The 22668-nt window shown below is 37.2% G+C and overlaps 1 protein-coding gene across 2 annotated transcripts in view; it reads left to right on the top strand.

The window, feature by feature from the left end:
• The window catches only part of LOC311299901 (uncharacterized protein), a 62946-nt gene that overhangs the window by 28540 nt on the left and 11738 nt on the right, over positions 1-22668 (top strand). The window lies entirely within an intron of this gene.

Raw genomic sequence — 22668 nt, 5'->3', positions numbered from 1 at the left:
CTTGGTACACATGTGTATGAGTTTAATCTGGGGTCACAGTAAAAAAATCGCGACGATTGGCCTCATGGTGGCGCTATAAATTGAAAAAAACATAAAACAGGCTATAACCACCTGACCGTTAGTCCGATTGACTTGAAAATTGGTATGCAGTGTCTTGGTCCAAGGTGCCATGTACGTGTATGAGGACATTGGCGTATCTCAAAAAACATGGCCGCCATCGGCCAATGAAGTTTGAGCACCTATTAGACAAGGTTAACGGAGGCCGATCGGAACGAAACTCGATGAGCATGTTCGACTCGTGGCCCTAAAGGTCTGTAAGAATTTTGAAAGAAATCGGCCACTAGTTGGCGCTAACGAGTTTTATGGCTCTGTAATCACGTGGTGTTACACTTATCGTCACAAAATGCATATCATTTGATAGATCTGCTCATCCTGAACAACTTTGCCTCTAGAACCATTGCTGTCAATCAAACCGTTCATTAAATATTCATGAATATGTTAAAAACCTACTTTTGCGAACTAGTCCCTGGTTTTTCGCCCGATCGGAACCACACCAGTCTAGGACAATTCTCTGGACTCTCTAGATCAATAATTATCAAAAAAAAGTTTAACTTTTGCATGAGTATGGCTGTAATAGGGTCATTTAGAAAAGGGGCGTGGTAAAATGCACTCAAAAGCCTATAAATCCTAAACGAAAACTCAGAACTTCACAAAAATTGATGAGCATATGTGTCATAACCTGCTAAAGAAGCATGGGAAATTTTATGGAGATCGGACCATAGTTGGCGCTATAACTGTTAAAACGCTTTAAAACCATATATTTCCTATGGTAAATTGCCTGTATTTGCTGTAAATGGTGTCTTCTATCATCATATAATGTTCATATCATAATGTTCAAAACCAGTGCAGCACAATTCTCTGAACTCTCTAGATCAATAATTATCAGAAAAAAAGTTTAACTTCTTCAAAAGGTGATTTTATATGAATATAATGACATATTAAGCCAATAAGTGGTATTTTACTGCCCCCTGCTGTCATTTCATCATACTACTCCCTAATATTGTTATAAAATTCATATTTAGACTTTATAAAATCATTATTTTAACATTTACAATCACATTTTGTCAAAACTCATCTATTGAGTATTACTATTGACAATTGTGTTACACTGAGATATGGAAATGGACGAAAGTAAATGAATGAAATGAAACGAAAGTATAACGGCATTTAAGCCACGCCCCCGAATACAAATTCATTCATAACTCGAAAACGGAAAGTCGTTGCGCGCTCAAATTTTGATGGTGAGGACATCTCCGGGCTCTTGATCGAAACGTGTCGTCGCGGGCCTCGGGAGCGCGCCCCCCGCGCATCGCCAGTCCGCGGGACCCCCGATTTTGAACGACCATTACTCCCGACCCAGACCACCCCGAACATTGTGTGAGAGCTCGTTGGAAAGGTCCCGTCTTTGGCTAGCTTCGATTCAAATGTGGTGTTATTTGCCCTGGGCATTCCAGAGATAATAGCCCGAACAGATATGCCTTATAACAGCCATAACTCCCAGCCCCAATCGCCCAAAAACACCTTGATGGTCTCATTCAACAGGGCTCCTCAAGCACTATCTATGCTCTGAGTTTCAGAATTTTTCGCCTTTTGGTTCCTGAGATATAAGTAAAAAAACAAATTCCCATTCATTCATTCAAACACTTCAACTGTAAAATGTAAGCTATGATACCACTGTTGTCCACTAGAGGGAGCAGCAGGATTACGCATGATCTTTTAATTCGCTTTCAGTATTGGGAAATAAACAAATGCTTTAAGAAGCAATCTTTTTTATTATGATTTTTTTTTTTTTTATGATATTTGTATATATTTTATTTTTTTATTATGATTATGAACGGTTTGATTGACATTAGTGATTCTTGAGGCAAAGTTGTTCAAGATGAGGAGATGAAGATATTTTCACAATATCACATCCTAAAAACATTGAAAACATATTTGTCTTTGTGTGTGTGTGTGTGTGTGTGTGTGTGTGTGTGTGTGTGTGTGTGTGTGTGTGTGTGTGTGTGGATGTGTTTGTGTGTGTGTCTGTGTGTGTAAGCATGCTTAATGGAAAGAACATGGAGAAACTGCTTTGTTTTACTGGTGGATAAAAAAAGTCTTTCAAATGAAAGTGAGTCAATTAGTGGTCTTCTACTGCCCTCTGCAGGACATTCTACTTAATAAAATATTTTCATCTGTGCTTTTGCGTTAGTTTTTGGACTATATAAAATTACTTGCATGAAAATCACCTATTATAACACAGTCATGTTTTGTCAAAGTTTATCACTTCATTTTTACTGAGCTCTCAGTTTGAACAATTCTGCCTCTCAGTGATTAATTTGAAATCTGAAAATGGTGTTATACAGAGGAGATTTGCAATTATCATTTTGTTACCTATCTTTTATTTTAAATATCTACATCTACAACAAAATGTGTGTGCATGTGTGTGTTCAAGCATGGTTAGTGTATTAAGTATTATTGTTTAAGTATTATTGTTTTCATTTACATTTTAACCACCAGAAGAAGAACACTCATTGGTTCATTCTGCTCACTAAAATATTATTTTTCATTTTTTTTCCATTTGAAATATTGTTTAAACTTAATAAAATCATTAAAATAACATTTCAAATCATATTTTGTCTGTTTATAAATCCCACAGACTCACATTGGCTGCAATACTAATGTTTTTGTAAAACACAGACCTGATAGTCTAAACTGTGTGTATTGTGCATATATTATTGATATTATTACTATTACAAATCATGTTATTGTAACTCATATCTTAATAGAATATTATTTGTAATTTTAATTCTTTATTTCTTAATTGTTTTTTTATGATTACTACAGATATTATCACCAAAGATATCAACTACACCTTCACTTTTAGTATTGACATGCTGCACACACAGCACAATCACACACTCACTAATGCATTCAAATAAATGTAATCTTACTGTGCTACTTTATTTGTACATGATTAGAATGAACAGAAATCTAAGACTATTTTTCTTCTTTTGTTAAAGCCATTTCAGACTCCAAGTAAGCATTATATTACTAATCATCTATTTTAAAGGTGCCATACAATTGAAAACTGTATTTATCTTGGCATAGTTGAATGATAAGAGTTCTGGACATGGAACTGACATACCTTGAGCCTCAAACACCATTGTTTCCTCCTTCATGTGTAAATCTCCTGTTTGCAAAAGACCGCTGAAAAATGAGTGAATCCCACCATAACACCGACTGTGACGTTGGAGTCAGGATCATTAATATTTATACCCCCCAAATTTGCATTTCCCAGTCCATTTTCTAGGCCAGGCAGTGTTAATGTGGACCTGCACAGCCAAATCATCAGAAGATCTGCAGGTATTGTGAAGAAGCAAGCAAGGACAATAGTGAAAATGGCAGATCATGGATATAAATGTTATGTCTGAGGCTGTGCTGCGGATTTGAGAACTTTTCATTCCCTTCCCACAAAAGAGAACTGTCAACAGGCATGGTTGATGTTTACAACAGGATACCTCACCATTTTAATTCAAAGCTGTTAGTTTGCTCTTAACGGAGGCCGATCAGAACGAAACTCGGTGGGCATGTTCGACTCGTGGCCCTAGAGGTCTGTAAGAATTTTGAAAAATCAGCCACTAGTTGATGCTAACAGGTTTTACGGCTATGTAATCACGTGATGCATATCATTTGATAGATCTCCTCATACTGAACAACTTTGCCTCAAGAACTACTGCTGTCAATCAATTTGTTCATTAAATACTTGCGATTATGTTAAAAACCTACTTTTGCGAACTAGTCCTAGGTTTTTCGCCCGATCAGAAATATACCAGTGCAGTACAATTCTCTGGAAGCTCTAGATTATTAATTATATAAAAAACTTTAACTTTACCCATTGGGTAGCCATAACAGGATCATTTAGAAAATGGGTATGGCAAAAAACACTCAAAAGCCTGTAAATCCTAAACAAAAACTCACTAAACTGCCTTATGTGCTTAAAGACCCTAAATGCTTGAACCCCGCTAAATGCTGCTTGCAGCTTTAATTATTATTATTCTTCTGCCGTAAAACGCATCGTGCAGCCCAAACCGTAAGAGCTAGAGCTTTGAAACTTTGGCATATGGTAGTACAAAAATCGAGGAGAGGTTATCAAATTATGACGCCGATTGGCCCATAGGTGGCGCTATAGCGACCAAAAGCGCGAAAGTGGTCATAACTCCTATACCGTATGTCGTAGACACAAGTGTCTTATATCATTGGAAAGCTGGACGTCTGACGAACAAAACGTATATCTCCGATTTCATTTCCGTCATGATAGATTTTCCGCCATTTTGAATTTTGTCGAAAACCTACTTTTGCGAACTAGTCCCTGGTTTTTTGCTCGATCGGAACCAAACCAGTGCAGAATTGTTCTCTGGAGTCTGAAGATCAATAATTATCGAAAAAAAGTTGAAATTTCAATTCACGGTCGCTAGGGGGTGCAAAATTAACGTTGTGGGAGGAGCCTATTTTACTAAAATGGCTATAACTCAAGAAGTAATTTCGTAAACTTCACCACACTTGGTACAAATATGTAGGGGGTCAATTTGAGGTCACGATAAAAAAATTGCATCGATTGGCCACATGGTGGTGCTATAAAACAAAAAAAACGTATAGACACCTGACCGTTTTTCCGAATGACTTGAAATTTGGTATGCAGTGTCTTGGCCCAAGGGGCCATGTATATCTAAAAGGATATTGGCATATGTCAAAAAACATGGCCGCCATTGGCCAATGAGGTTTGAGCACCTATTAAACAAGGTTAACGAAGTCCGATCAGAACGAAACTCGGTGGGCATGTTCGGCTCAAGCCCCTAGAGGTCTGTAAGAATTTTGAAAGAAATCGGCCACTAGTTGGCGCTAACGAGTTTTAAGGCTCTGTAATCACGTGGTGTAACAAATTTCGTCACAAAATGCATATCATTTGATAGATCTCCTCATGTTGAACAACTTTGCCTCAAGGACCACTGCTGTCAATCAAACCGTTCATTAAATATTTGCGAATATGTTAAAAACCTACTTTTGCGAACTAGTCCTAGGTTTTTTGCCCGATCGGAACCAGACCAGTCTAGGACAATTCTCTGGACTCTCTAGATAAATAATTATCAAAAAAAAGTTGAACTTTTGCATTTGCATGTCTGTAATAGGGTCATTTATAAAATGGGCGTGGCAAAATACACTAAAAAGCCTATAAATCCTAAATGAAAACTCAGAACTTCACAAAAATTGGTGAGCATATGTAAAAGAACATCATTAACAAGCCTGTACAATTTTATGGAGATCGGACAAAAGGTGGCGCTATAACTGTTAAAAAGCTTTAAAACCATATATTTCCTATGGTACATTGCCTGTATTGGCTGTAAATGGTGTTTTCCATCTATTATGTCAGTGGTTAAATGCTTGCTAAATAAAACATAATAACTTTTGATGCTTTTGTGCTTAAAGGCCTTAAAGGCCTTAAATGCTTGAACCCCGATAAATGCTGCTTGCAGCTTTAATTATTATTATTATTTTCCCCTAAAACGCATCGTGCAGACCAAACCGTAAGAGCTGGAACCTTGAAAGTTGGCCAAATGGTAGTCCTCAATTTGGGGAGAACGTATCAAAGTATGACCTCGATTGGCCCATAGGTGGCGCTATAGCGACCAAAAGCGCGAAACTGCTCAGAACTCCTAGACCGTATGTCGTAGACTCAAGTTTCTTATATCATTGGAAAGCTGGACGCCTGACGAACAAAACGTATATCTCCGATTTCATTTCCGCCATGATAGATTTTCCGCCATTTTGAATTTTGTCAAAAACCTACTTTTGCGAACTAGTCCCTGGTTTTTCGCCCGATCGGAACCAAACCAGTGCAGAAATGTTCTCTAGAGTCTGAATATCAATAATTATCGAAAAAAAGTTGAAAATTCGATTCACGGTTGCTAGGGGGTGCCAAAACGTACGTTGTGGGAGGGGCCTATTTTACTAAAATGGCTATAACTCCAGAAGTAAATGAGGTATCTTCACCAAACTCGGTACACATGTGTAAGAGGTCAATCTGAGGTGACAGTAAAAAAACTGCGGCGATTGGCCACATGGTGGCGCTATAACATGAAAAAAACATAAAACAGTCTATAACCACCTGACCGTTAGTCCAATTGACTTGAAAATTGGTATGCAGTGTCTTGGTCCAAGGTGCCATGTATGTCTATGAGGACATTGGCGTATCTCAAAAAACATGGCCGCCATCGGCCAATGAAGTTTGAGCACCTATTAGACAAGGTTAACGGAGGCCGATCGGAACGAAACTGGATGGGCATGTTCGACTCATGGCCCTAGAGGTCTGTAAGAATTTTGAAAGAAATCGGCCACTAGTTGGCGCTAACGAGTTTTACGGCTCTGTAATCACGTGGTGTTACAAATATCCACACAATATGCATATCATTTGATAGATCTCCTCATTCTGAACAACTTTGCCTCAAGAACCATTGCTGTCATTCAAACCGTTTATTAATTATTTGCGAATATGTTAAAAACCTACTTTTGCGAACTAGTCCTAGGTTTTTCGCCCGATCGGAATAAGACCAGTCTAGGACAATTCTCTGGACTCTCTAGATCAATAATTATCAAAAAAAAGTTGAACTTTTGCATTTTTCGTATGGCTATAATTGGGTCATAAAGAAAATGGGCTTGGCAAAATACACTCAAAAGCCTATAAATCCTAAACGAAAACTCAGAACTTCACAAAAATTGATGCGCATATGTGTCTTAACATGCTAAAGAAGCATGGAAATTTTTATGGAGATCGGACCAAAGGTGGCGCTATAACTGTTAAAACGCTTTAAAACCATATATTTCCTATGGTAAATTGCCTGTATTGCCTGTGAATGGTCTTTTCCATCTATAATCATATAATGTTCATATAATAATGTTCAAAACCAGTGCAGTGCAATTCCCTGGACTCTCTAGATCAATAATTATCAGAAAAAGTATAACTTCTTCATTTGGATGGCTATAATAGTGTCACTTCAATATGTAGCCTTGACCAAGTGTCTCCAAAAGCCTATATCTCTTTAATAAAAACAAGTCAGAACATGTGACTTAAGAAGCATGAGAAATTTCAGACAGATCGGACAAAATTTGCCTCTATAACAGTTAAAAAGGTAAAAATGATATAACATGGCATATTAAGCCAATAAGTGGTATTGTACTGCCCCCTGCTGTCATTTCATCATACTACTCCCTAATATTGTTATATAATTCATATTTAGACTTTATAAAATCATTATTTTAACATTTACAATCACATTTTGTCAAAACTCATCTATTGAAGTATTACTATTGACAATTGTGTCAAATTAAGCAATGGAATTGAAAACGAAAGTAAAAACGGAGGCCGCCATTTAGGCCACGCCCCCCCCAGTACAAATTCACTCATAACTTGAAAACGGAAAGTCGTTGCGCGCTCAAATTTTGATGGTAAGGTCCTCTCCAGGCTCTTGATCGAAACGTGATGTCGCGGGCCTCGGGAGCGCGCCCCCCCCGGAGATCGCTAGTCGGCGGGACCCCGATTTTGAACGGCCGTTACTCCTGAACCAGACCACCCCGAACCTTGTGTGAGAGCTCGTTGGAAAGGGCTCTTCGTTGGCTAGCTTCGATTCGAATGTGGTGTTATTTCGCCTTCTGGTTACCGAGATATAAGTGAAAAACCAAATTCCCATTCATTCACTCATTCATTCAAACACTTCAATTGTAATATGTAAGCTATAATATCACTGTTGTCCACTAGAGGGAGCAGCAAGATTACACATGATCTTTTCATTAGCTTTCAGTATTGGGAAACAAACAAATGCTTTAAAAAGCAATCTATTTTATTATGATGTTTTTTTTTATTTATTTTTTTATGATATTTGTATACATTTATTTATTTTATTTTTTATGATTATGAAGTTTTATATTATTAGATCACAAAGAAATGCCTATAGACAATTTAAATATATTTTCTCAATAACATATCCCAAAAACTTTGAAAACATATTTGTGTGTGTGTGTGTGTGTGTGTGTGTGTGTGTGTAAGCATGCATTATGGAGTTCACATGGAAAAACTGGTTTGCTTTAGTGCAGAAAACTGGTGAAAATCATGAAGGTTAAAGTGAAAGTGAGCCAAAAAGGGGTCTTTTACTGCCCTCTGCTTGCCATTCTACTTTATTAATGAAGTCTTTTCACATTTGCTTTACACATGTGCTTTCGTTCATATTTAGACTCCAAAAATCACTTATATAACAATAACTAATATAACACAATCAGATTTTGTCAGTGTTTATCACTGCATTTGCACTGACAATTCACATAGTTGCTAGTTCTGTCAGGTCCATTAAGTCAAGAACACACAGACAATAAAAATAATTTAAGAATTTGTATTGAATAGATTGCAAACAAGTTGATGTTCCTGAATTGAAATTTGGCGGTATGGCTCTGTTCAGGGAGTCCTCTGACCTTTCATGAGCCCCATGAAATAGCAGAGAGTCAGAGGACAGCAGCAGCAGCATTAGGGAATGCTCACACAGTTTAGGACTGTGAGAGCTAAAATATCCCCCCTGTGAACAGAGCAGGCAACATGACATAAAGCAAATGACACGTTATGCATAAGGAGGAGCTGGGGAGGTGGCGGGCAGCAAAAGCAAACAGCAAGCATGTATGAGCAAGCTGAATGTGCTTTAAATAGGGCGTCTTGTTTGAGCTTTGGCCATTGAGCAGCGAGGGGAGTTAACCAGCTAATGCAGCTCAGCTGGAGCAGATCAGCTGACGGGACAGGTAAACTATGATAAATCATGATAAACTATGGTAAAACATGCTAGAATCACAGTAAACAATGGTAAATCATACTAGAATGTAGTATATCATGGTAAACTATGGTAAATCATGCTAGAATCATAGTAAATAATACTAGAATGTGGTAAATTGTTGTGGGAGGAGCCTATTTTACTAAAATGGCTATAACTCAAGAAGTAAATGAGATATCTTCACCAAACTCAGAACACACGTGTATGGGTTCAATTTGAGGTCACAGTAATCAATTTTATGGAGATTGGACCATATGTGGCGCTATAACTGTTAAAAAGCTTTAAAAACATATTTCCCATGGTAAACTGCCTGTATTGGCTGTAAATGGTCTTTTCCATCTATTATGTCAGTGGTTACATGCTTGCTAAATAAATCTTAATAACTTTTGATGCTTTTGTGCTTAAATGCCTTAAAGGCCTTAATTGCTTGAACCCCGATAAATGCTGCTTGCAGCTTTAATTAGGGGTTCAAGCACGAAGTGCTGAAACCCTATTGTAATTGTGCTGATTTTTATTATTATTATTATTATTATTATTATTATTATTCCGCCGTAAAACGCATCGTGCAGCCCAAACCGTAAGAGCTGGAACTTTGAAACTTTGACAGATGGTAGTACAAAAATCGAGGAAAGGTTCAGAGATTATGACCCCGATTGGCCCATAGGTGGCGCTATAACAACCAAAAGCGCGAAACTGCTCATAACTCCTAGACCGTATGTCGTAGACTCAAGTGTCTTATATCATTGGAAAGCTAGACGCCTGACGAACAAAACGTATATCTCCGATTTCATTTCCGCCATGATAGATTTTCCGCCATTTTGAATTTTGTCAAAAACCTACTTTTGCGAACTAGTCCCTGGTTTTTTGCCCGATTGGAACCAAACTAGTGCAGAAATGTTCTCTGGAGACTGAATATCAATAATTATCGAAAAAAAGTGGAAATTTCGATTCACGGTCGCTAAGGGGCGCCAAAACGTACGTTGTGGGAGGGGCCTATTTTACTAAAATGGCTATAACTCCCGATGTAAATGAGGTATCTTCACCAAGCTTGGTACACATGTGTATGAGTTTAATCTGGGGTCACAGTAAAAAAATCGCGACGATTGGCCTCATGGTGGCGCTATAAATTGAAAAAAACATAAAACAGGCTATAACCACCTGACCGTTAGTCCGATTGACTTGAAAATTGGTATGCAGTGTCTTGGTCCAAGGTGCCATGTATGTGTATGAGGACATTGGCGTATCTCAAAAAACATGGCCGCCATCGGCCAATGAAGTTTGAGCACCTATTAGACAAGGTTAACGGAGGCCGATCGGAACGAAACTCGATGAGCATGTTCGACTCATGGCCCTAAAGGTCTGTAAGAATTTTGAAAGAAATCGGCCACTAGTTGGCGCTAACGAGTTTTATGGCTCTGTAATCACGTGGTGTTACACTTATCGTCACAAAATGCATATCATTTGATAGATCTGCTCATCCTGAACAACTTTGCCTCCAGAACCATTGCTGTCAATCAAACCGTTCATTAAATATTCATGAATATGTTAAAAACCTACTTTTGCGAACTAGTCCCTGGTTTTTCGCCCGATCGGAACCACACCAGTCTAGGACAATTCTCTGGACTCTCTAGATCAATAATTATCAAAAAAAAGTTTAACTTTTGCATGAGTATGGCTGTAATAGGGTCATTTAGAAAAGGGGCGTGGTAAAATGCACTCAAAAGCCTATAAATCCTAAACGAAAACTCAGAACTTCACAAAAATTGATGAGCATATGTGTCATAACCTGCTAAAGAAGCATGGGAAATTTTATGGAGATCGGACCATAGTTGGCGCTATAACTGTTAAAACGCTTTAAAACCATATATTTCCTATGGTAAATTGCCTGTATTTGCTGTAAATGGTGTCTTCTATCATCATATAATGTTCATATCATAATGTTCAAAACCAGTGCAGCACAATTCTCTGAACTCTCTAGATCAATAATTATCAGAAAAAAAGTTTAACTTCTTCAAAAGGTGATTTTATATGAATATAATGACATATTAAGCCAATAAGTGGTATTTTACTGCCCCCTGCTGTCATTTCATCATACTACTCCCTAATATTGTTATAAAATTCATATTTAGACTTTATAAAATCATTATTTTAACATTTACAATCACATTTTGTCAAAACTCATCTATTGAGTATTACTATTGACAATTGTGTTACACTGAGATATGGAAATGGACGAAAGTAAATGAATGAAATGAAACGAAAGTATAACGGCATTTAAGCCACGCCCCCGAATACAAATTCATTCATAACTCGAAAACGGAAAGTCGTTGCGCGCTCAAATTTTGATGGTGAGGACATCTCCGGGCTCTTGATCGAAACGTGTCGTCGCGGGCCTCGGGAGCGCGCCCCCCGCGCATCGCCAGTCCGCGGGACCCCCGATTTTGAACGACCATTACTCCCGACCCAGACCACCCCGAACATTGTGTGAGAGCTCGTTGGAAAGGGCACGTCCTTGGCTAGCTTCGATTCAAATGTGGTGTTATTTGCCCTGGGCATTCCAGAGATAATAGCCCGAACAGATATGCCTTATAACAGCCATAACTCCCAGCCCCAATCGCCCAAAAACACCTTGATGGTCTCATTCAACAGGGCTCCTCAAGCACTATCTATGCTCTGAGTTTCAGAATTTTTCGCCTTTTGGTTCCTGAGATATAAGTAAAAAAACAAATTCCCATTCATTCATTCAAACACTTCAACTGTAAAATGTAAGCTATGATACCACTGTTGTCCACTAGAGGGAGCAGCAGGATTACGCATGATCTTTTAATTCGCTTTCAGTATTGGGAAATAAACAAATGCTTTAAGAAGCAATCTTTTTTATTATGATTTTTTTTTTTTTTTATGATATTTGTATATATTTTATTTTTTTATTATGATTATGAACGGTTTGATTGACATTAGTGATTCTTGAGGCAAAGTTGTTCAAGATGAGGAGATGAAGATATTTTCACAATATCACATCCTAAAAACATTGAAAACATATTTGTCTTTGTGTGTGTGTGTGTGTGTGTGTGTGTGTGTGTGTGTGTGTGTGTGTGTGTGTGTGTGTGTGTGTGTGTGTGTGTGGATGTGTGGATGTGTTTGTGTGTGTGTCTGTGTGTGTAAGCATGCTTAATGGAAAGAACATGGAGAAACTGCTTTGTTTTACTGGTGGATAAAAAAAGTCTTTCAAATGAAAGTGAGTCAATTAGTGGTCTTCTACTATGGAAGCAGGACATTCTACTTAATAAAATATTTTCATCTGTGCTTTTGCATAAGTTTTTGGACTATATAAAATTATTGCATGAAAATCACCTATTATAACACAGTCATGTTTTGTCAAAGTTTATCACTTCATTTTTACTGAGCTCTCAGTTTGAACAATTCTGCCTCTCAGTGATTAATTTGAAATCTGAAAATGGTGTTATACAGAGGAGATTTGCAATTATCATTTTGTTACCTATCTTTTATTTTAAATATCTACATCTACAACAAAATGTGTGTGCATGTGTGTGTTCAAGCATGGTTAGTGTATTAAGTATTATTGTTTAAGTATTATTGTTTTCATTTACATTTTAACCACCAGAAGAAGAACACTCATTGGTTCATTCTGCTCACTAAAATATTATTTTTCATTTTTTTTCCATTTGAAATATTGTTTAAACTTAATAAAATCATTAAAATAACATTTCAAATCATATTTTGTCTGTTTATAAATCCCACAGACTCACATTGGCTGCAATACTAATGTTTTTGTAAAACACAGACCTGATAGTCTAATCTGTGTGTATTGTGCATATATTATTGATATTATTACTATTGCAAATCATGTTATTATAACTCATATCTTAATAGAATATTATTTGTAATTTTAATTCTTTATTTCTTAATTGTTTTTTTATGATTACTACAGATATTATCACCAAAGATATCAACTACACCTTCACTTTTAGTATTGACATGCTGCACACACAGCACAATCACACACTCACTAATGCATTCAAATAAATGTAATCTTACTGTGCTACTTTATTTGTACATGATTAGAATGAACAGAAATCTAAGACTATTTTTCTTCTTTTGTTAAAGCCATTTCAGACTCCAAGTAAGCATTATATTACTAATCATCTATTTTAAAGGTGCCATACAATTGAAAACTGTATTTATCTTGGCATAGTTGAATGATAAGAGTTCTGGACATGGAACTGACATACCTTGAGCCTCAAACACCATTGTTTCCTCCTTCATGTGTAAATCTCCTGTTTGCAAAAGACCGCTGAAAAATGAGTGAATCCCACCATAACACCGACTGTGACGTTGGAGTCAGGATCATTAATATTTATACCCCCCAAATTTGCATTTCCCAGTCCATTTTCTAGGCCAGGCAGTGTTAATGTGGACCTGCACAGCCAAATCATCAGAAGATCTGCAGGTATTGTGAAGAAGCAAGCAAGGACAATAGTGAAAATGGCAGATCATGGATATAAATGTTATGTCTGAGGCTGTGCTGCGGATTTGAGAACTTTTCATTCCCTTCCCACAAAAGAGAACTGTCAACAGGCATGGTTGATGTTTACAACAGGATACCTCACCATTTTAATTCAAAGCTGTTAGTTTGCTCTTAACGGAGGCCGATCAGAACGAAACTCGGTGGGCATGTTCGACTCGTGGCCCTAGAGGTCTGTAAGAATTTTGAAAAATCAGCCACTAGTTGATGCTAACAGGTTTTACGGCTATGTAATCACGTGATGCATATCATTTGATAGATCTCCTCATACTGAACAACTTTGCCTCAAGAACTACTGCTGTCAATCAATTTGTTCATTAAATACTTGCGATTATGTTAAAAACCTACTTTTGCGAACTAGTCCTAGGTTTTTCGCCCGATCAGAAATATACCAGTGCAGTACAATTCTCTGGAAGCTCTAGATTATTAATTATATAAAAAACTTTAACTTTACCCATTGGGTAGCCATAACAGGATCATTTAGAAAATGGGTATGGCAAAAAACACTCAAAAGCCTGTAAATCCTAAACAAAAACTCACTAAACTGCCTTATGTGCTTAAAGACCCTAAATGCTTGAACCCCGCTAAATGCTGCTTGCAGCTTTAATTAGGGGTTCAAGCACGAAGTGCTGAAACCCTATTGTAATTGTACTGATTTTTATTATTATTTTTCTTCTCCGCTAAAACGCATCGTGCAGCCCAAACCGTATGAGCTGGAACCTTGAAACTTTGCCAGATGGTAGTACAAAAATCGAGGAGAGGTTCAGAGAGTATGACCCCGATTGGCCCATAGGTGGCGCTATAGCAACCAAAAGCGCGAAACTGTTCATAACTCCTAGACCGTATGTCGTAGACTCAAGTGTCTTATATCATTGGAAAGCTGGACACTTGAAGAACAAAACGTATATCTCCGATTTCATTTCCGGTATGCAAATTTTTCCGCCATTTTGAATTTTGTTATAAACCTACTTTTGCGAACTAGTCCTAGGTTTTTCGTCCGATCGGAACCAAACCAGTGCAGAAATGTTCTCTGGAGTCTGAATATCAATAATTATCGAAAAAAAGTCGAAATTTCGATTCACGGTCGCTAAGGGGCGCCAAAATGTATGTTGTGGGAGGAGCCTATTGTACTAAAACAGCTATAACTCCAGAAATGAATGAGGTATCTTCACCAAACTTGGTACGTATATGTAAGAGGTCAATCTGAGGTCACAGTAAAAAAATCGTGGCGATTGGCCACATGGTGGCGCTATAACATGAAAAAAACATAAAACAGGCTATAACCACCTGACCGTTAGTCCGATTGACTTGAAAATTGGCATGCAGTGTCTTGGTCCAAGGCCCCATGTATGTCTATGAGGACATTGGTGTATCTCAAAAAACATGGCCGCCATCGGCCAATGAAGTTTGAGCACCTATTAGACAAGGTTAACGGAGGCCGATCGGAACGAAACTCGGTGGGCATGTTCGACTCATGGCCCTAGAGGTCTGTAAGAATTTTGAAAGAAATCGGCCACTAGTTGGCGCTAACGAGTTTTATGGCTCTGTAATCACGTGGTGTTACACTTATTGTCACAAAATGCATATCATTTAATAGATCTGCTCATGCTGAACAACTTTGCCTCAAGAACCATTGCTGTCAATCAAACCGTTCATTAATTATTCGCGAATATGTTAAAAACCTACTTTTGCGAACTAGTCCTAGGTTTTTCGCCCGATCGGAACCAGACCAGTCTAGGACAATTCTATGGACTCTCTAGATCAATAATTATCAAAAAAAAGTTGAACTTTTGCATTTTGCGCATGGCTATAATAGGGTCATAAAGAAAATGGGTGTGGCAAAATGCACTAAAAAGCCTATAAATCATAAATGAAAACTCAGAACTTCACAAAAATTGGTGGGAATATGTGCCATAACATCTTTAACAAGCATGCCAAATTTTATGGAGATCGGACCATAGTTGGCGCTATAATTGTTAAAAAGCTTTAAAACCATATATTTCCTATGGTAAATTGCCTGTATTGGCTGCAAATGGTCTGTTTCATCTATGATCAAATAATTTTCATATCATAATGTTCAAAACTAGTGCAGTACAATTCTCTGGACTCTCTAGATCAATAATTATCAGAAAAAGTTGAACTACTTCATTTGGATGACTATAATAGGGTCACTTCAATACGTGGCCTTGACCAAGTGTCCCCGAAAGCTTATATCTTTTAAGATGCTCAGACCTTCTTAAAAACAAGTCAGAACATGTGAAATATCACTCTAAACATGCATGAACATTTTCAGACAGATCACACACACACACACACACACACACACACACAAATGTTGTTTTTTCAATGCTATTGGGATATGTCATTATGAAAATATATTTGAATGGTCTATAAACACTTCACAAAGTCTTTGTAAACTATTAATCAGATTATTCAGAATTTATTCAGAAACCTAACTTCACATAATTGCTAACAATGTGGTAAATCATGGTAAATCACGCTAAAAACATGGTAAATCATAGTAAATAATACTAGAATGTGGTGTATCAAGGTAAATCATACTATAATCCTGGTACATCATTCTAGAACATGGTATATCATGGTACATCATGCTAGAACATGGTAAATCATGGTAAACGTTGCTAGAACAGGGTAAATCATGGTAAACTATGATAAATCATGATAAACTATGGTGAACCATGCTAGAATCACAGTAAACAATGGTAAATCATACTAGAATGTATGGTAAATCATACTAGAATGTAGTATATCATGGTAAATCCTGCTAGAATATGGCAAATCATGCTAGAATCATAGTAAATAATACTAGAATGTGGTAAATTGTTGTGGGAGGAGCCTATTTTACTAAAATGGCTATAACTCAAGAAGTAAATGAGATATCTTCACCAAACTCAGTACACATGTGTATGGGTTCAATTTGAGGTCACAGTAAACAATTTTATGGAGATCGGACCATAGGTGTCGCTATAACTGTTAAAAAGCTTTAAAACCATATATTTCCTATGGTACATTGCCTGTATTGGCTGTAAATTGTCTTTTTCATCTATTATGTCAGTGGTTACATGCTTGCTTAATAAAACTAATAACTTTTGATGCTTTTGTGCTTAAAGGCCTTAAAGGCCTTAACTGCTTGAACCCCGATAAATGCTGCTTGCAGCTTTAATTATTATTATTATTATTATTCCGCCGTAAAACGCATCGTGCAGCCCAAACCGTAAGAGCTGGAACTTTGAAACTTTGACAGATGGTAGTACAAAAATCGAGGAAAGGTTCAGAGATTATGACCCCGATTGGCCCATAGGTGGCGCTATAGCAACCAAAAGCGCGAAACTGTTCATAACTCCTAGACCGTATGTCGTAGACTCAAGTGTCTTATATCATTGGAAAGCTGGATGCCTGACGAACAAAACGTATATCTCCGATTTCATTTCCGCCATGATAGATTTTCCGCCATTTTGAATTTTGTCAAAAACCTACTTTTGCAAACTAGTCCCTGGTTTTTTGCCCGATTGGAACCAAACCAGTGCAGAAATGTTCTCTGGAGTCTGAATATCAATAATTATCGAAAAAAAGTGGAAATTTCGATTCACGGTCGCTAAGGGGCGCCAAAACGTACGTTGTGGGAGGGGCCTATTTTACTAAAATGGCTATAACTCCCGATGTAAATGAGGTATCTTCACCAAACTTGGTACACATGTGTATGAGTTCAATCTGGGGTCACAGTAAAAAAATCGCGACGATTGGCCTCATGGTGGCGCTATAAAATGAAAAAAACATAAAACAGGCTATAACCACCTGACCGTTAGTCCGATTGACTTGAAAATTGGTATGCAGTGTCTTGGTCCAAGGTGCCATGTATGTGTATGAGGACATTGGCGTATCTCAAAAAACATGGCCGCCATCGGCCAATGAAGTTTGAGCACCTATTAGACAAGGTTAACGGAGGCCGATCGGAACGAAACTCAATGGGCATGTTCGGCTCATGGCCCTAGAGGTCTGTAAGAATTTTGAAAGAAATCGGCCACTAGTTGGCGCTAATGAGTTTTATGGCTCTGTAATCACGTGGTGTTACACTTATCATCACAAAATGCATATCATTTGATAGATCTGCTTATGCTGAACAACTTTGCCTCTAGAACCATTGCTGTCAATCAAACCGTTCATTAAATATTCGCGAACATGTTAAAAACCTACTTTTGCGAACTAGTCCCTGGTTTTTCGCCCGATCGGAACCAAACCAGTCTAGGACAATTCTTTGGACTCTCTAGATCAATAATTATCGAAAAAAAGTTGAACTTTTGCATTTGAATGGCTGTAATAGGGTCATTTATAAAATGGGCGTGGCAAAATACACTAAAAAGTCTATAAATCCTAAATAAAAACTCAGAACTTCACAAAAATTGGTGAGCATATGTGACATAACATCCTTAACAAGCATGCAACATTTCATGGAGATCGGACAATAGGTGGCGCTATAACTGTTAAAACGCTTTAAAATCATATATTATATAAATTGCCCGTATTGGCTGTAAATGGTATTTTCCATCTATAATCATATAATGTTCATATAATAATGTTCAAAACCAGTGCAGTGCAATTCTCTGGACTCTCTAGATCAATAATTATCAGAAAAAGTATAACTTCTTCATTTGGATGGCTATAATAGTGTCACTTCAATATGTAGCCTTGACCAAGTGTCTCCAAAAGCCTATATCTCTTTAATAAAAACAAGTCAGAACATGTGACTCTTAAGAAGTATGAAAAATTTCAGACAGATCGGACAAAATTTGCCTCTATAACAGTTAAAAATGTAAAAAAATATATAACATGGCATATTAAGCCAATAAGTGGTATTGTACTGCCCCCTGCTGTCATTTCATCATACTACTCCCTAATATTGCTATATAATTCATATTTAGACTTTATAAAATCATTATTTTAACATTTACAATCACATTTTGTCAAAACTCATCTATTGAAGTATTACTATTGACAATTGTGTCACATTAATGAATGGAATCCAGAAACGAAAGTAAAAACGGAGGCCGCCATTTAGGCCACGCCCCCCCAGTACAAATTCACTCATAACTCGAAAACGGAAAGTCGCTGCGCGTTCAAATTTTGATGGTAAGGACGTCTCCGGGCTCTTGATCGAAACGTATGGTCGCGGGCCTCGGGAGCGCCCCCCCCCCCGCGGATCGTTAGTCAGCGGGACCCCGACTTTGAACGCCCGTAACTCCCGACCCAGACCACCCCGAACCTTGTGTGAGAGCTCGTTGGAAAGGGCGCGTCCTTGGCTAGCATCGATTCAAATGTGGTGTAATTTGCCCTGGGCATTACAGAGATAAAAGCCCCAAAATAATATGCCTCATAACTCCCGGGCCCAATCGCCCAAAAACACTGCGATGGTCTCATTCAACAGGACTCCTCAAGCACTATCTATGCTCTGAGTTTCAGAATTTTTCGCCTTCTGGTTCCCGAGATATAAGTGAAAAACTTTTCATTTCATTCATTCAAACACTTCAACTGTAAGATGGAGACTGTAATTCCACTGTTGTCCACTAGAGGGAGCAGCAGGATTATGCATGATCTTTTAATTCGCTTTCAGTATTGGGAAATAAACAAATGCTTTAAGAAGCAATCTTTTTTTATTATGATGTTTTTTTTATTTTATTATGATATTTGTATATATATATATATTTTTTTTTTATTATGATTATGAATGGTTTGATTGACATTAGTAATTCTTGAGTCAAAGTTGTTCAGGATGAGGAGATGAAGATATTTTCACAATATCACATCCTAAAAACATTGAAAACATTTGTCTTTGTGTGTGTGTGTGTGTGTGTGTGTGTGTGTGTGTGTGTGTGTGTGTGTGGATGTGTTTGTGTCTGTGTGTGTGTCTGTGTGTGTAAGCATGCTTAATGGAAAGAACATGGAGAAACTGCTTTGTTTTACTGGTGGATAAAAAAGTCTTTCAAATGAAAGTGAGTCAATTAGTGGTCTTCTACTGCCCTCTGCAGGACATTCTACTTAATAAAATATTTTCATCTGTGCTTTTGCATTAAGTTTTGGACTATATAAAATTACTTGCATGAAAATCACCTATTATAACACAATCATGTTTTGTCAAAGTTTATCACTTCATTTGTACTGAGCTCTCAGTTTGAACAATTCTGCCTCTCAGTGATTAATTTGAAATCTGAAAATGGTGTTATACAGAGGAGATTTGCAATTATCATTTTGTTACCTATCTTTTATTTTAAATATCTACATCTACAACAAAATGTGTGTGCATGTGTGTGTTCAAGCATGGTTAGTGTATTAAGTATTATTGTTTAAGTATTATTGTTTTCATTTACATTTTAACCACCAGAAGAAGAACACTCATTGGTTCATTCTACCCACTAAAATATTATTTTTCATTTTTTTTCCCATTTGAAATATTGTTTAAACTTAATAAAATCATTAAAATAACATTTCAAATCATATTTTGTCTGTTTATAAATCCCACAGACTCACATTGGCTGCAATACTAATGTTTTTGTAAAACACAGACCTGATAGTCTAAACTGTGTGTATTGTGCATATATTATTGATATTATTACTATTACAAATCATGTTATTGTAACTCATATCTTAATAGAATATTATTTGTAATTTTAATTCTTTATTTCTTAATTGTTTTTGTTTTTTATGATTACAGATATTATCACCAAAGATATCAACTACACCTTCACTTTTAGTATTGATAAGCTGCACACACAGCACAATCACACACTCACTAATGCATTCAAATAAATGTAATCTTACTGTGCTACTTTATTTGTACATGATTAGAATGAACAGAAATCTAAGAATATTTTTCTTCTTTTGTTAAAGCCATTTCAGACTACAAGTAAGCATTATATTACTAATCATCTATTTTAAAGGTGCCATACAATTGAAAACTGTATTTATCTTGGCATAGTTGAATGATAAGAGTTCTGGACATGGAACTGACATACCGTGAGCCTCAAACACCATTGTTTTCTCCTTCATGTGTAAATCTCCTGTTTGCAAAAGACCGCTGAAAAATGAGTGAATCCCAGCATAACTGACTGTGACGTTGGAGTCATATATGTCAGTGGTTAAATGCTTGCTAAATAAAACTTAATAACTTTTGATGCTTTTGTGCTTAAAGGTCTTAAAGGCCTTAACTGCTTGAACCCCGATAAATGCTGCTTGCAGCTTTAATTATTATTATCATTATTGTTTATTTTATATGATGCTGAAATAAACTTCTCTCAACAGGCAAGTGTGATATGTACGTATACGCATGTATGTCCCAAAAGGCAACTTGAGAAGTATAAGGTCAGAAAAGGAAGTCAGAAAAACAGGAAATCCTGTTAACAGGAAAAATCCCATTCTGAAAACAAATATACAACTGTAAGGGTTTCAAATTGATTGTCATGTCAATATTTATTACATTCCCAAAATGTCAAATACTTGAGTCTTGAAATATAAGAAAAGTGCAAGTGTAATGTTAAACATCTTACACACACACTATCTAAAGGGTGATCCTCGTTCCGATGCGGTAACTCTCTCGATGAATGCTCGATCAACATCAGCCATCTTGCAAACAGACAAGCGGATTTCGCCTCAGACGTAGGGTTGGGTATCGTTTTAATTTTAACCATTCCGGTTCTGCTTATCGAATCCGGTTCTTAACGATTCTTGGTTTCAATTTCAATATTTATTGGAGAGAAAAAAGAGAGCAAATACTTGTAAAAATTCTACCTTTTATTCTTGTCACATTTAGGCTATTACCAGTAAAACTGTGACAATGCAAAGTATTTATATTTATAATACTTTAAGGAATTATCATGAAAAGCAAAAACATGAACATAAAATATGTAACAGAAGTAAAGACGTTACATCATCAGATGTAGAATCAGCAATTCTTTTGAAGAAAAATCAGCATGTCTGCCTTCTCTGGAACGAGAATCATTCATTCAAAAGATTCGTTCAGAAATGGTGAATCATCCATTAACTAAACAAGTATTTATGGAGTATCAAACAAGTATTCATTCAAAAAAATACATTTAATAGACTCGACTCGTATTAATTGTCTGATGCTGTCTTGCTCTGCGGTGTTTCCAGTGTGAAGTATTTCCACACAGCGGACATGTTGGCTAACCGCAAACTGCGGAATGGATTTCCTGAGCGGGGGCGTGTCTCATAACGCTGTGTCTCATTGAGCTGCGCCTCCGTTCGGGAAATCCAAATCCAAAGCTAGCAGACTAGCTGGCGGGAATCACTTTTGGAGTCATTTCAGCAGACAACGTTAAAGTGCAGACATGACTCATGGATATCGGATATCTCCGCAGGTTGGATCGGGAAAATCCGATGCGTGAATTACGCTGGTATCGGTCCCGATACCGATACTGGATCGGATCGGCCCCATCCCTAAATACGAATACATGTACCGCTCCACCCCTATGAATCATAGCTCCAACTTCTGTTGATTATCAGGATGTCTGCCAATCTTTAAGTTTTTAATTTGTTAATGTACAAATAATGCCTTAATTAGCATTTCAATGTCTTAAATCAAAGTTTCAAAGATCTTAAAATGCTAAATTGCAATGAACCATGACAGGCAGCCCTCTGTGTGCACACAATCGAAGCGTGTGTACTGAAAAGTCTTCTGTCAGCGCTAGGGCTGAACGATTAATTGCATTTGCGATAATATCGCGATATGATGAAACGCGATTTAACCGCAAAAGCTGCGATTAAACTTTGGTCACGTGACACGCGTCAGCAGTAAAGCAGTCTGCACTACGCCTACGGAGGAAGCATCAACTTGGCACGCTACACATAGACCTGGCATAGGCTACAGGAAAGAACAGTTTGTGTTTAATTTATGTGATATTGTGTTATAGATTCTCTCCAACGATTTTGTATCTATTCAGATAATTCAGAATAGAGTCTGATCTTAGTTTTAAACACAGATAGCCTACGTGATGACGCTGCGTGTGCTTTATAAACAACAATATTCTGCTTGCTTCTAATTCCTCTGTCTCACACACACGCACACACGACACCACTCGAACCTTCCGAAAAATAATCTTTCATAAAGTTCGGAGAAGTTGAAGCGAATTACAAGGACATTCGCGGGCTGCATTGCACAAGATGCGCTATAAGATACGCGTCATG

The sequence above is a fragment of the Rutilus rutilus genome (assembly GCF_951802725.1).
Source record: "Rutilus rutilus genome assembly, chromosome: 11".
Lineage (NCBI taxonomy): Eukaryota > Metazoa > Chordata > Actinopteri > Cypriniformes > Leuciscidae > Rutilus > Rutilus rutilus.
Note: the sequence above shows the minus strand (reverse complement) of the source record. Positions and strands in the feature narration are given on the sequence as shown.